Source organism: Perca fluviatilis, chromosome 14 (assembly GCF_010015445.1).
Source record: "Perca fluviatilis chromosome 14, GENO_Pfluv_1.0, whole genome shotgun sequence".
NCBI classification, from domain to species: Eukaryota; Metazoa; Chordata; class Actinopteri; order Perciformes; family Percidae; genus Perca; species Perca fluviatilis.
This window is the reverse complement of record NC_053125.1, coordinates 8,272,422-8,287,041: the sequence shown is the minus strand read 5'-3', so window position 1 is coordinate 8,287,041 and position 14,620 is coordinate 8,272,422.

Sequence of the window (14,620 nt, the reverse complement as noted above, 5' to 3'; positions counted from 1 at the left end):
ACATATCCCTTGTACAACAAGCACAGGATAAAGGTCAAAGTACAACTTTAAGGACACCTACACTATGTGCAGTTTATAGGGATGTCACCTTTTACTGTTCACATGTACTCCTGCCTCAGCTCAAAGCTTTGAAGGAAAAATTGACAAAGCAACACTGCTTATATCTTGATGCAACAGGCACAGTAGTAGCCAAAACCTCCTAAACAAGAAAATGTACTCTATTATGCGCTGTGCATGCCCTGGAGTCGCCAAGGCCTACTCTGTAGTTCCCCTTGCAGAAATGATCACCTCGGACCAAGCTTCTGTGACACATACAGAACTGGATTTAAGAGTGCCTGTGCCAGATTACACCTCTATATACAAAAGAGTTCAGCCCACAAAGGGTGAAACAGATTTCCAGCTGGGCCATCCTCCCGCAACACTGGCATCCCTGTCAAGTGTACAATACACCAATACTTACAGGGATGCGTGGGGTGTGCTAGGAACACAGAGCCTTGTACATTTTACAATTGTTGCACATATGTGTCTGCACATATGATCAAAGATTGGCAGACAAGGCATCTAAAGTGAAGTGCCGGTAAAAGTACAAGGTCTCTTTTTCTACATGCATTTGCCTTGAGTACAAAATGCAAGCAATCTAAAGGAAATACAGATAGGTCCTCCATATGAGTTTCTAATGTATTCTCCCTACACTCCATGACTTCCTGCATGTTCAAGTATTAATGAACTACAACGGGCAATACAAAACCAGGCTTCGATAATGGGGGTGAAGGCTGCCCTGGACACAGCTGGAGTGGATCGAGAAATAGGTGAAGATGAAGGGGAAAACTCCAAAAGGCATTGTACGAACTCTCCCTTCACAACGGCTATTCAAAGAGGTGTTAACCCTGCAAGAAGCTGACAAAGGTGAGATGGACCGTGGACTGCCAACTAACCGTACATTTTGCCCCTGATCTTGTGAAGATATTGAAGCCATATGTAGGGACACTACCACTTTGGAGTGGTGTCATGTTGGGGGCATTTGGGTCAAACAAGGGACACAAATGCATATGCGGAGAATGGTTCCAGAACCACCAAAACTGTTGTGTTACGGGACAAACTTCATCGGCGTCCAGGACAGGTTCATCCAGATCATGGAAGAATTTGTTTTGGGCCGCCTAAAGGGTCAGAAATCCATTCTGCTCGACAGGCATTTGTGGGGAATGATGAGGTGATGGATGATCCGACAGACCAGCCACTTACTCAACAAGAAAATGGCAGAAAAGGGGTAAAAATGAAAAGCAAGTATTACAATCCTCCCAACTTGCTGAAAGATATGGGGAAGACAAATACCTGCCCCGCCTTGGGCTGGTAAAGGCTCACTGGACAACAAGTGCATCACAATGACCAACACATGCACAATCGACAATTTGTTGTTCATATTACATCTGGTGTTGTCGAAAACATCCGCATGTGTTGAGGCAGGTGGAAGGATGCATCCACTGATGAATGGCTGCCCGTTGCTGCGCAGGTACACCGAGAGTTCTTGGGAAGGAGGTGGGGCCAAGGAAAGTCACTTGGCTCATGAACCTGCAGCAATTCAACAACTCAAATGTCTGGGACTGTTTTGGAACAGAACATCATTTTGTTGTATCTCGCCTGAGCTACCTTACAACTGATGAGGGAGATTACTACATGTGCCGAACAGCACTGCGCATTTCAAGACTTTACAAGAATAACACAGTCATTGAAGTTGTGTGGGTATATTTTTAAATATCTCAAACTGTAATATATGCATTTATTTGCTAATTTTACAAATCGGGTGTAATAAATTGTCAATTTTTCAATAATTCCAGGTGCAACGACTTTGCTGGATTGCAGGAAAGCCTGGATGATTGGTTTCATCCTCTACCAAGGAACTGCAAACTGATAAAGTAAGACATGTGAAAAACATTTATGTTATCATGCTCACCACATACTGCTTCACAATACATGTGACAAACATTTATTTGATCATGTTCACCACATTATGTAATTAATCATGCTCGATTGATCCTTCTGCAGCAACAAAGGATTACTATGCCAAGGACAGAGAAACATAGTTCGGCAGGATTTCGCAATTGGTAGACCTACACTGCTAGTGCTGAGGTTTCTGTGTGTACAAACTACCAGAAGGAACAAACAAATCTGGCCTAATCAATTGCCAGAAGAAGTCAATATCCTACGCGAAGGGTGGTTTTTGTTTCCCCTGTAGATAGTTTATTTGAAATAACATGTAATACAAAAGGAACTCATGATACATGTCCCCTCCCCAGGTACATACCTATTGGTATGACTTACCCCAAAACAGGTCAGCCCATTTTGTGAGCTTCCACCGTGTTGGCAATCAGGGATGGCATTACTATGTGCGGAATGAAAGAGACATCCAAAGCAGGTGGTGGAGTTGTTAAAGTCAATGATGGGAAGTGGGGAGACTCATGTTACAAAGCTGGATTGCAGGACACTTGGCCCTTGTAACAGTAAGCATTGTCTAGACTTTCCTTTGTGCCCCACCACACATACCAAAAAATGTTATAAAGTTTAAAACAATCTCTCATCATGACATACTGCTTTACATGCTTCACAGAAAAATAAATAAAATTGGTGGTGCGATCGTCACATGGAAGTCTGGAGATAAGGTAAGAAATTAAGAAAAGCGGTTAAAATAAACACATCTGTAACCCGAATAAAAATGTTAAATTGAATTAGCAAAATGTTATGTGAACAGAACTGTGTTAACGGACTATTAAGACAAGAAGGGATGGTATTCCTACAATGGAATGAAGAAGTCCAAAACAGGGTGTGCAGTTGTTCAAGTTAATGATGCACAAGTTCCGGACTCTTTTTTATTATGTGTGTGTGTTCAATACGCCTGCCTCAGCGGGAGGAAAGGACATTTCGGCCATTGAAAAATCACTCGCCAAACTTACAAACTAAGTATTTTAATGTCGATTGTTTTTGATGTGGTGAATGTGTTGAAGTTTATGTTATTCTTGTTTCCAGTGTACAGCGACTCCAAGAGGAGTGTGACGTTGTTCCTGTTTGTTGGGTTAAAAATTATCTGGGATGATGTTGAGGGCGTGCCGGGAAAATGTGGGGAAATCAGCATCCTGAACCAGGAGGACAAGACAGCCTTTACTGCAGAGACAGAAGCTGTAAGGGGCATGGCTGGCAATACCCACCTGGATTGGCCTGAGGAGGAATGACTTCACTCACCCGTGGGCAAGGTCCAGTGTGTACCTACCTCCCCATGAGCACAGCAGGAAATTCAGCATAGAAATGCTCTGTGCTTCAGAATCCAGGGAACTGGAGACCTGAGACATGCACATTAGCCTACATGCATATACACTTACTCTTGTCTTTTGGTGAGAAGAATCCACACACACACACACACACACACACACACACACACACACACACACACACACACACACACACACACACACACACACACACACACACACACACACACACACACACACACACACACACTCTACCTCTGCTATGTGGTGAGAACTGCTTGCTATCTGTCACACACTCACTCACTCAGAAACACGGATCTAGGTCTATCTATATCTACATTTATAGCCATAAAACTCTCTGATGTGATGTACACTCTGTTAGAAATGCCATGAGGTTCTTCCTGTCATGTCATGCCTTTTCATGTTATGTGTAGTTTCTCAGGGTTTCATGTTGGTTAATATCTTCATGTCATGTTAGTCTCTCAAGGGTTTCCATATAATTTTGTTATCAGTTAATCCAAACTTTAAAGAGACTAATTTATGAGAATTTAACAGACTCTACAATATCTAAAATGTAAGGAAAAATATTTTATCTGAAATTTACAAAGGCTAGTTCATGTTCATGCAAGAGAGACTTCCTAATCGTAATTTAACATTGACTAGTTTATCAGAATTTAAATGAGTGTACTTTCTCTGAATTTTACAGAAACTAGTCAATCTGAACTTTACAGGTACTAGGTAATCTGAACTGTAGAAAGTAAAGACAATGTGAACGTTAAAGGGACCATTTTTTTTTATTAGGAATTTGTGTGTTCAAGAATAAACACACCCTGGTTACTTGAACAAAAATGCTCTTCATGTATAAAATTATTCAGATATTACACTTCATGAGGAACAGTTTACATGTACCACTTGGCTCTGCGTTACAAGCAACCTGCTGTGCATGCTTTGTTTAAATCATTGGGTGCATTCATGAGCAGCAATTGTGAGTTAAAAGAATTCTGGAGTTTGGTTGTTGTACCATTCACCTGAACTGGGGACTTGCAGTTTGAAGTGTGGTCCTTTGAAAAGCTCCCAGGATAATGTTTTGAGGTCACTCAACATGGGGCACGCTCTCTTCAGAATTGGGGAGTTTAGAACTGGGAGCCTTCCCATGTCCCAGCCACATGAACAGGCTAATATTCATACATTGTAACTGGTAATAACCATGTCATTACTTTTCCCTTTCTTAAAGTAAAAGTATTATAGACATGCCTCTAGAAATACAACAAATGTATATATTTAAGTAAATTAAACTTACAGGCTAATCAGTAATAGTTAGTAAAATCAAAATAATTATAATGAGACAGCATGCCATTAATGAGCAGTGCAAAGCCAGTATCTGTATAATTCTCAGAATGTGTATTTTTGAACTCGATTTTCTCAATAATTCTACAGTAAATATGGACATATGGGGCATTATTGGAAACATTTTAATCTATAGTATGTGAATCAGGTGAGAAATTCAACGGACAAGCATATTTGGCCGTTAGGGGGCAGTGCAAAGTCAGCATGTGTTGCAATATCAACGTCAAAATATGTCCAAATGCGTATTTTTTGAACTCCGATTTTCTCAATAATTCTACAGTAAATATGGACATTTGGGGCATCATTGGAAACATTTTAATCTATAGTATGTGAATCAGGTGAGAAATTCAACGGACCAGCATATTTGGCCGTTAGGGGGCAGTGCAAAGTCAGCATGTGCTGCAATATCAACGTAAAAATATGTCCAAATGCGTATTTTTGAACTCTATTTTCTCAATAATTCTACAGTAAATATGGACGTATGGGGCATCATTGGAAACATTATGATCGATAGTATATGAATCAGTTAAAAGATTCAACGGACAACCATTGTTGGCCGTTGGGGGGCAGTGCAAAGTCAGCATGTGTTGCAATATCAACGTAAAAATATGTCAAAATGTGTATTTTTGAACTCGAGTTTCTCAATAATTCTACAGTAAATATGGACATATGGGGCATCATTGGAAACATTTTAATCTATAGTATGTGAATCAAGTGAGAATTCAACGGACAAGCATATTTGGCCGTTAGGGGGCAGTGCAAAGTCAGCATCTGTTGCAATATCAACGTCAAAATATGTCCAAATGCCTATTTTTGAACTCGATTTTCTCAGTAATTCTACAGTAAATATGGACATTTGGGGCATAATTGGAAACATAATTATCTATAGTATGTGAATCAGGTGAGAAATTCAACGGACAACCATATTTGGCCGTTAGGGGGCAGTGCAAAGTCAGCATCTGTTGCAATATCAACGTCAAAATATGTCCAAATGCGTATTTTTGAACTCGATTTTCTCAATAATTCTACAGTAAATATGGACATTTGGGGCATCATTGGAAACATAATAATCTATAGTATGTGAATCAGGTGAGAAATTCAACGGACCAGCATATTTGGCCGTTAGGGGGCAGTGCAAAGTCAGCATGTGCTGCAATATCAACGTAAAAATATGTCCAAATGCGTATTTTTGAACTCGAGTTTCTCAATAATTCTACAGTAAATATGGACATATGGGGCATCATTGGAAACATTTTAATCTATAGTATGTGAATCAAGTGGGAAATGCAACGGACAAGCATATTTGGCCGTTAGGGGGCAGTGCAAAGTCAGCATCTGTTGCAATATCAACGTCAAAATATGTCCAAATGCCTATTTTTGAACTCGATTTTCTCAATAATTCTACAGTAAATATGGACATTTGGGGCATCATTGGAAACATTTTAATCTATAGTATGTGAATCAGGTGAGAAATTCAACGGACCAGCATATTTGGCCGTTAAGGGGCAGTGCAAAGTCAGCATGTGCTGCAATATCAACGTAAAAAATATGTCCAAATGCGTATTTTGAACTCTATTTTCTCAATAATTCTACAGTAAATATGGACGTATGGGGCATCATTGGAAACATTATGATCGATAGTATATGGATCAGTTAAAAGATTCAACGGACAACCATTGTTGGCCGTTGGGGTCGGCAAAGTCAGCATGTGTTGCAATATCAACGTAAAAATATGTCAAAATGTGTATTTTTGAACTCGAGTTTCTCAATAATTCTACAGTAAATATGGACATATGGGGCATAATTGGAAACATAATTATCTATAGTATGTGAATCAGGTGAGAAATTCAACGGACAACCATATTTGGCCGTTGGGGGCAGTGCAAAAGTCAGCATCTGTTGCAATATCAACGTCAAAATATGTCCAAATGCGTATTTTTGAACTCCGATTTTCTCAATAATTCTACAGTAAATATGGACGTATGGGGCATCATTGGAAACATTATGATCGATAGTATATGAATCAGTTAAAAGATTCAACGGACAACCATTGTTGGCCGTTGGGGGGCAGTGCAAAGTCAGCATGTGTTGCAATATCAACGTAAAAATATGTCAAAATGTGTATTTTTGAACTCGAGTTTCTCAATAATTCTACAGTAAATATGGACATATGGGGCATAATTGGAAACATAATTATCTATAGTATGTGAATCAGGTGAGAAATTCAACGGACAACCATATTTGGCCGTTGGGGGGCAGTGCAAAGTCAGCATCTGTTGCAATATCAACGTCAAAATATGTCCAAATGCGTATTTTTGAACTCTATTTTCTCAATAATTCTACAGTAAATATGGACGTATGGGGCATCATTGGAAACATTATGATCGATAGTATATGAATCAGTTAAAAGATTCAACGGACAACCATTGTTGGCCGTTGGGGGGCAGTGCAAAGTCAGCATGTGTTGCAATATCAACGTAAAAATATGTCAAAATGTGTATTTTTGAACTCGAGTTTCTCAATAATTCTACAGTAAATATGGACATATGGGGCATCATTGGAAACATTTTAATCTATAGTATGTGAATCAAGTGAGAAATTCAACGGACAAGCATATTTGGCCGTTAGGGGGCAGTGCAAAGTCAGCATCTGTTGCAATATCAACGTCAAAATATGTCCAAATGCCTATTTTTGAACTCGATTTTCTCAGTAATTCTACAGTAAATATGGACATTTGGGGCATAATTGGAAACATAATTATCTATAGTATGTGAATCAGGTGAGAAATTCAACGGACAACCATATTTGGCCGTTAGGGGGCAGTGCAAAGTCAGCATCTGTTGCAATATCAACGTCAAAATATGTCCAAATGCGTATTTTTGAACTCGATTTTCTCAATAATTCTACAGTAAATATGGACATTTGGGGCATCATTGGAAACATAATAATCTATAGTATGTGAATCAGGTGAGAAATTCAACGGACCAGCATATTTGGCCGTTAGGGGGCAGTGCAAAGTCAGCATCTGTTGCAATATCAACGTCAAAATATGTCCAAATGCCTATTTTTGAACTCGATTTTCTCAATAATTCTACAGTAAATATGGACATTTGGGGCATCATTGGAAACATTTTAATCTATAGTATGTGAATCAGGTGAGAAATTCAACGGACCAGCATATTTGGCCGTTAGGGGGCAGTGCAAAGTCAGCATGTGCTGCAATATCAACGTAAAAATATGTCCAAATGCGTATTTTTGAACTCTATTTTCTCAATAATTCTACAGTAAATATGGACGTATGGGGCATCATTGGAAACATTATGATCGATAGTATATGAATCAGTTAAAAGATTCAACGGACAACCATTGTTGGCCGTTGGGGGGCAGTGCAAAGTCAGCATGTGTTGCAATATCAACGTAAAAATATGTCAAAATGTGTATTTTTGAACTCGAGTTTCTCAATAATTCTACAGTAAATATGGACATATGGGGCATTATTGGAAACATTTTAATCTATAGTATGTGAATCAGGTGAGAAATTCAACGGACAAGCATATTTGGCCGTTAGGGGGCAGTGCAAAGTCAGCATGTGTTGCAATATCAACGTCAAAATATGTCCAAATGCGTATTTTTGAACTCGATTTTCTCAATAATTCTACAGTAAATATGGACATTTGGGGCATCATTGGAAACATTTTAATCTATAGTATGTGAATCAGGTGTGAAATTCAACGGACCAGCATATTTGGCCGTTAGGGGGCAGTGCAAAGTCAGCATGTGCTGCAATATCAACGTAAAAATATGTCCAAATGCCTATTTTTGAACTCTATTTTCTCAATAATTCTACAGTAAATATGGACGTATGGGGCATCATTGGAAACATTATGATCGATAGTATATGAATCAGTTAAAGATTCAACGGACAACCATTGTTGGCCGTTGGGGGCTGCGCAAAGTCAGCATTGTGTTGCAATATCAACGTAAAAATATGTCAAAATGTGTATTTTTGAACTCGAGTTTCTCAATAATTCTACAGTAAATATGGACATATGGGGCATCATTGGAAACATTTTAATCTATAGTATGTGAATCAAGTGAGAAATTCAACGGACAAGCATATTTGGCCGTTAGGGGGCAGTGCAAAGTCAGCATCTGTTGCAATATCAACGTCAAAATATGTCCAAATGCGTATTTTTGAACTCGATTTTCTCAATAATTCTACAGTAAATATGGACATATGGGGCATTATTGGAAACATTTTAATCTATAGTATGTGAATCAGGTGAGAAATTCAACGGACAACCATATTTGGCCGTTGGGGGGCAGTGCAAAGTCAGCATCTGTTGCAATATCAACGTCAAAATATGTCCAAATGCCTATTTTTGAACTCGATTTTCTCAGTAATTCTACAGTAAATATGGACATTTGGGGCATAATTGGAAACATAATTATCTATAGTATGTGAATCAGGTGAGAAATTCAACGGACAACCATATTTGGCCGTTAGGGGGCAGTGCAAAGTCAGCATGTGCTGCAATATCAACGTCAAAATATGTCCAAATGCGTATTTTTGAACTCGATTTTCTCAATAATTCTACAGTAAATATGGACATTTGGGGCATCATTGGAAACATAATGATCTATAGTATGTGAATCAGGTGAGAAATTCAACGGACAACCATATTTGGCCGTTGGGGGGCAGTGCAAAGTCAGCATCTGTTGCAATATCAACGTCAAAATATGTCCAAATGCGTATTTTTGAACTCGATTTTCTCAATAATTCTACAGTAAATATGGACATTTGGGGCATCATTGGAAACATAATAATCTATAGTATGTGAATGAGGTGAGAAATTCAACGGACAACCATTTTTGGCCGTTAGGGGGCAGTGCAAAGTCAGCATGTGTTGCAATATCAACGTCAAAATATGTATTTTTGAACTCGATTTTCTCCGTAATTCTTCAGTAAATATGGACATTTGGGGCATCATTGGAAACATAATAATCTATAGTATGTGAATCAGGTGAGAAATTCAACGGACAACCATATTTGGCCGTTGGGGGGCAGTGCAAAGTCAGCATGTGTTGCAATATCAACGTAAAAATATGTCCAAATGCGTATTTTTGAACTCGAGTTTCTCAATAATTCTACAGTAAATATGGACATATGGGGGCATCATTGGAAACATAATAATCTATAGTATGTGAATCATGTGAGAAATTCAACGGACAACCATTTTTGGCAGTAAGGGGGCAGTGCAAAGTCAGCATTTGTTGTTATGTAGGCTATATGTACAATTTTGAGATAAACACTGCCACCCAATGGCTGAAACAGGCATTTTTTTTAAGGTGGAATCGAAAGTTAAAGAGAACCGGAGCGAATGTGGAGCCAAGTTCAGCGTCGTACGCGAACCCCGGTCTCCTGGGTGAAAGTCCTGTGTTTTACCGGGGAAATACCGGGAAATACACATATGGGAAATACAGCCAGACGGAGGTACCTTGACCTAAGCCTAGAACGCCCTCTGCTGACGTTTTTTCGTAGGTTACACGGACACATGCTTTTCTTACATTCAAAACTACCAAAATGTGAAACACTTCAATAATTAATGAACCAGTCTGCACACAATTCTTGTGTCACAGTTGATGTGCACATCAAGACATTTAAAGGAATATAAATAATAACAGAAGTTGGTAAATAAACAAGTATATAGGCCTACATGTAAAAAGTATAAATATAGGTTAGCCTATAAAATATGAAGAAGAATTATAAAGGACTATGGAAATGCAGCCTACAAGATGCTGAGACACAAGGAGTAAAGACGAGCGGATAGAGAGCGAAAAAGAAACGTTGGGGATGCTACAGGAGTGCAGGACGGAGCACAGATAGACGGGCAGGACAGCGGAGCCGGAGCCGAAGGACAGCTGTGGATGTTTGGCGGATCGGCGCGTTGGCGTTGTGGCGCGAACGGGAAAAGCAGAGTGGACGTTGGTCCAGGTACCGTTCGTTCATTTGTTTTTGCTGTCACATATGAAATCGAAAAAACGAGAAAACAACTCCTTTTTCCGTTTTTCCGTTTTTTTAGAAAAACGAAAAAACGAAATTATGACTTGATTTTTGGTTTTCCCGTTCTTGCACGGAAATCAGAAAAACCACTTGATATTCCGATTTTCCCCTGTGGGTGGTGCTAAATCTGATTGGCAGGATATGCCTTCATTGTTTTTCAAATTAAGAGTTTACCCACACTTTATTTGTTAGCCTGTAAAATTAATAGTCTATATGTAAAATTAATAGTCTATATGCATGCTTTTTGTCACCCAATTATTTGGCTTAACTGACTGAAAAAATCTATTGAAATAGCCTAAATGTAAACATGTTCACGCATTGACAGACAAAAGGCACAATCTATTTTTGTAGGAGAGGAGAAGACCCATTTCATTGTTTAATCCTGTTGTGTTCAAAGTCATGTTAACCAATTTTTTGTTCCCAGTCAAAAATAGATAGATTTATAGATAGATAGATAGATAGTTAGTTAGTTAGTTAGTTAGTTAGTTAGTTAGATAGATACAGTAGATAGATAGATAGATAGATAGATAGATAGATAGATAGATAGATAGATAGATAGATAGATAGATAGATAGATACTTTATTGATCCCCATGGGATCCCCATTCAAGGTTCCAGTAGCTTAAAGACATCACACACAACATACACATACATCACTAACAGGATCATAAAAAAGCAACTCCACATGAATAGCATGGACAATGAAATAAAAAATACTAAATAAATAAAAAAATAATAATACTAAATAAATAAAAAAATCCAATGAAAAATCCACATGACTTTACTAAGTGATGTATAAGCATGAGACGCCTCTGAGACTGACCCTGTGATTCAGTATGAGAGTGTGCGTGGTGAGTGACAAATAGGTCCAATAGTGCGAGGATAAAGTCTAGAGACCAGTATTAAATATGGACAATATAAGAGATCAAAAGTCAATATTAGAGGTTTGAAGTATTAGGGTTACTGCCATTGTTCATGTATTAAGTTATGTTAGACCTCAGTCCAGGCTGGTGGGAGGAGGGAGGGAGGGATTGTGCATATATGGGCTAATAGCCAGTAAACAGTGTAAACAGTAAACAGTGGACCTGTGGACAGTCAGTACATAACTGTTATTATAGGAGATAGTGGAAGTGGTGCAGAGGGAGGAGAGGCAGACAGACTATGCAGAGAAGTCTCTCTCTCCTCTTCTCTTTAGTGAAGCATTAGAGTTGTATGGCCCTGGGGACAAATTACTTTCTCAGTCTGTCATGACTGACAAAATGACCGTTCCATTAATACTCATCATACAAATTTAAATAATACATTTATTCTTTGTTTTGGAGTTTTTTATTAACTTAAATTCTTGTTTTGTCTATTTGTTATTTATGGCCCACATGCCTCATTGATCTGAGCTTATACATCTTAACCCTCATGCCCTCTTCGGTCATTTTTGTACATTTTTCTCAAGTTTTTTTTTTCATTTTGTGATCATTTTTGCTGTGTTACTTCTTATGGCATGAAATTTTGTAGGAAACCTTCTTTTCAGCCAAATTTTTTAAATCCAGTGTTTTTTACTCTTACATGTCTTTTATACTTAAATGATTCATTTTGTACCCTCTGGACACCTTCGAGGCAAAAATGTCCACGCACACAAAAACTGTTATTAAATCATCATATATCAATATTGTTTTCTGCTTTTTTTTCATGAATCACTTAAACAACTTCTTACCTAATCAAAACCACCAAACATTCAATCATTTTCAGGATTTTAACCCTTTAAATGCCAGTTTATGTATTTGAAGTATGTAATTATTTATAAAAAAAAACACAAAAAATGATTTTTTTCCCATATAATGAATAATATGTAGATGGGGCTTTGGTGGTGATTAGAGGCTTGGATATGTCAAAGATAAGCAACAAAACTGATTTGATTGCATTAGTATTTTTTATGTAATTCCAGATACTCCCTCTGGACACCTTCGTGGACAAAAATGGCCCCATTGACTTCCATTATAACCACATGTTTTGATCTCACTGCCTTTACAGTATAAAACCATGCATTCTGTAGTGTCAGCATTTCATTTGGAAGAAAACTAGTCATATTTGACATTTTTACAGTATTTCACCAGATTCAACCATTTTGCCCTTGTAGGCCGATGCATGAAATTATAGTTATATTATGGAGCTGTGTGTGTGTGTGTGTGTGTGTGTGTGTGTGGGTGTGTGTGTGTGTGTGTGTGTGTTTGTGTGTTGTGTGTGTGTGTGTGTTGTGTGTGTGTGTGTGTGTGTGTGTGTGTGTGTGTGTGTGTGTGTGTGTGTGTGTGTGTGTGTGTGTGTGTGTGTGTGTGTGTGTGTGTGTGTGTGTGAGTTTGCGTGAACCTGTAATGTCAAATATGACTAGTTTTCTTCCAAATGAAATGCTGACATTACAGAATGCATGGTTTTATACTGTAAAGGCAGTGAGATCAAAACATGTGGTTATAATGGAAGTCAATGGGGCCATTTTTGCCTCGAAGGTGTCCAAAGGGAGTATCTGGAACTACATAAAAAATACTAATGCAATCAAATCAGTTTTGTTGCTTATCTTTGACATATCCAAGACTCTAATCACCACCAAAGCCCCATTCCCCTATGATTTATTTTATGGAAAATAATTAATGTTTTGTTGGGTTTTTCATAAATAATTGTTACTTCAAAGATTTAAAACTGGCATTTAAAGGGTTAAAATCCAGAAAATTATTAAATTTTTGGTAGTTTTGAGCAATTTAGAAGTTAAAAAATATTGATATATGATGATTTAATATCAGTTTTTTGGACATGTACATTTTTGCCTCGAAGGTGTCCAAAGGGAGTATCTGGCACTATGTAAAAAATACTAATGCAATCAAATTAATTTTGTTGCTTATCTTTGACATATCCAAGCCTCTAATTCCCACCAAAGCCCCATCTAGATATTATTCATTATCTGGAAAAAAAATCATTTTTTGTGTTTTTTTGTAATAAAAAATAAAATACTTCAAATACATAAACTGGCATTTAAAGGGTTAAAATCCTGAAAATGATTGAATGTTTGGTAGTTTTGATTAGGTTAGAAGTTGTTTAAGTGATTTATGAAAAAAAAGCAGAAAAAAATATTGATATATGATGATTTAATAGCAGTTTTTGTGTGTGCATGGACATTTTTGCCTCGAAAGGTTTCAAGTAATTTTTAAGGGGAGCTGAGGGTTAAATTCGATCGAGAACTAAAAAACATAATTGCTGGATTAATTTGACGATAATAAATAATCAGATGAAACATAATACTGTTTATCACAGATTACTTTGGGCCAAAGTTACCAAGGACATTTGTTAAAGAAACCATTTAAAAATGTATACATTCACATAAAGTAACACCTGTTTAGGTCAAAAGTAAGAGATTTTATCTGTCACTTTGGAAAAAGAGAGAGACTCTGAGAAAAGGTTAGTGTAGTAGGCGTAAAAAAAGCAGGGGAATATTTAAAAAATATTAAAAATGATCTATGGAAAGGAGTGCCATGTCTTTTTGGTACATGATAAAGTATCTGCATTCAGGAAAAATTTGGACTGTGTTGGGCTTGCGTGGAACTGGGCTCAGTCCCTGTGCCATTTGAACCACGCATGCGTTGAAACACTTGACGACCAACAGCGACCAAACATCACAACTTTATTTTTTTATTAAATCTTTCTTATACAATAGTCATACAAACAATCAAGACTAATAACCATAGACTGTATATTATTAATGCGATGAAGTGTAAACGTACATAAGTGTCCTTTCGAAGACGGAATGACAGCTCTTCCAACGACCACTGCTATACCACTATAGTAGCTACATGCTACAGTAAACATCTTAGCTGGTAGTGTTGTTAAATTCTCCCCAATTCCGGGTCACATTCCTGCTGAAACATGTCCGATTGTGTAGTGTTTGGTTCAAAACCCTTTATCTGCGATTT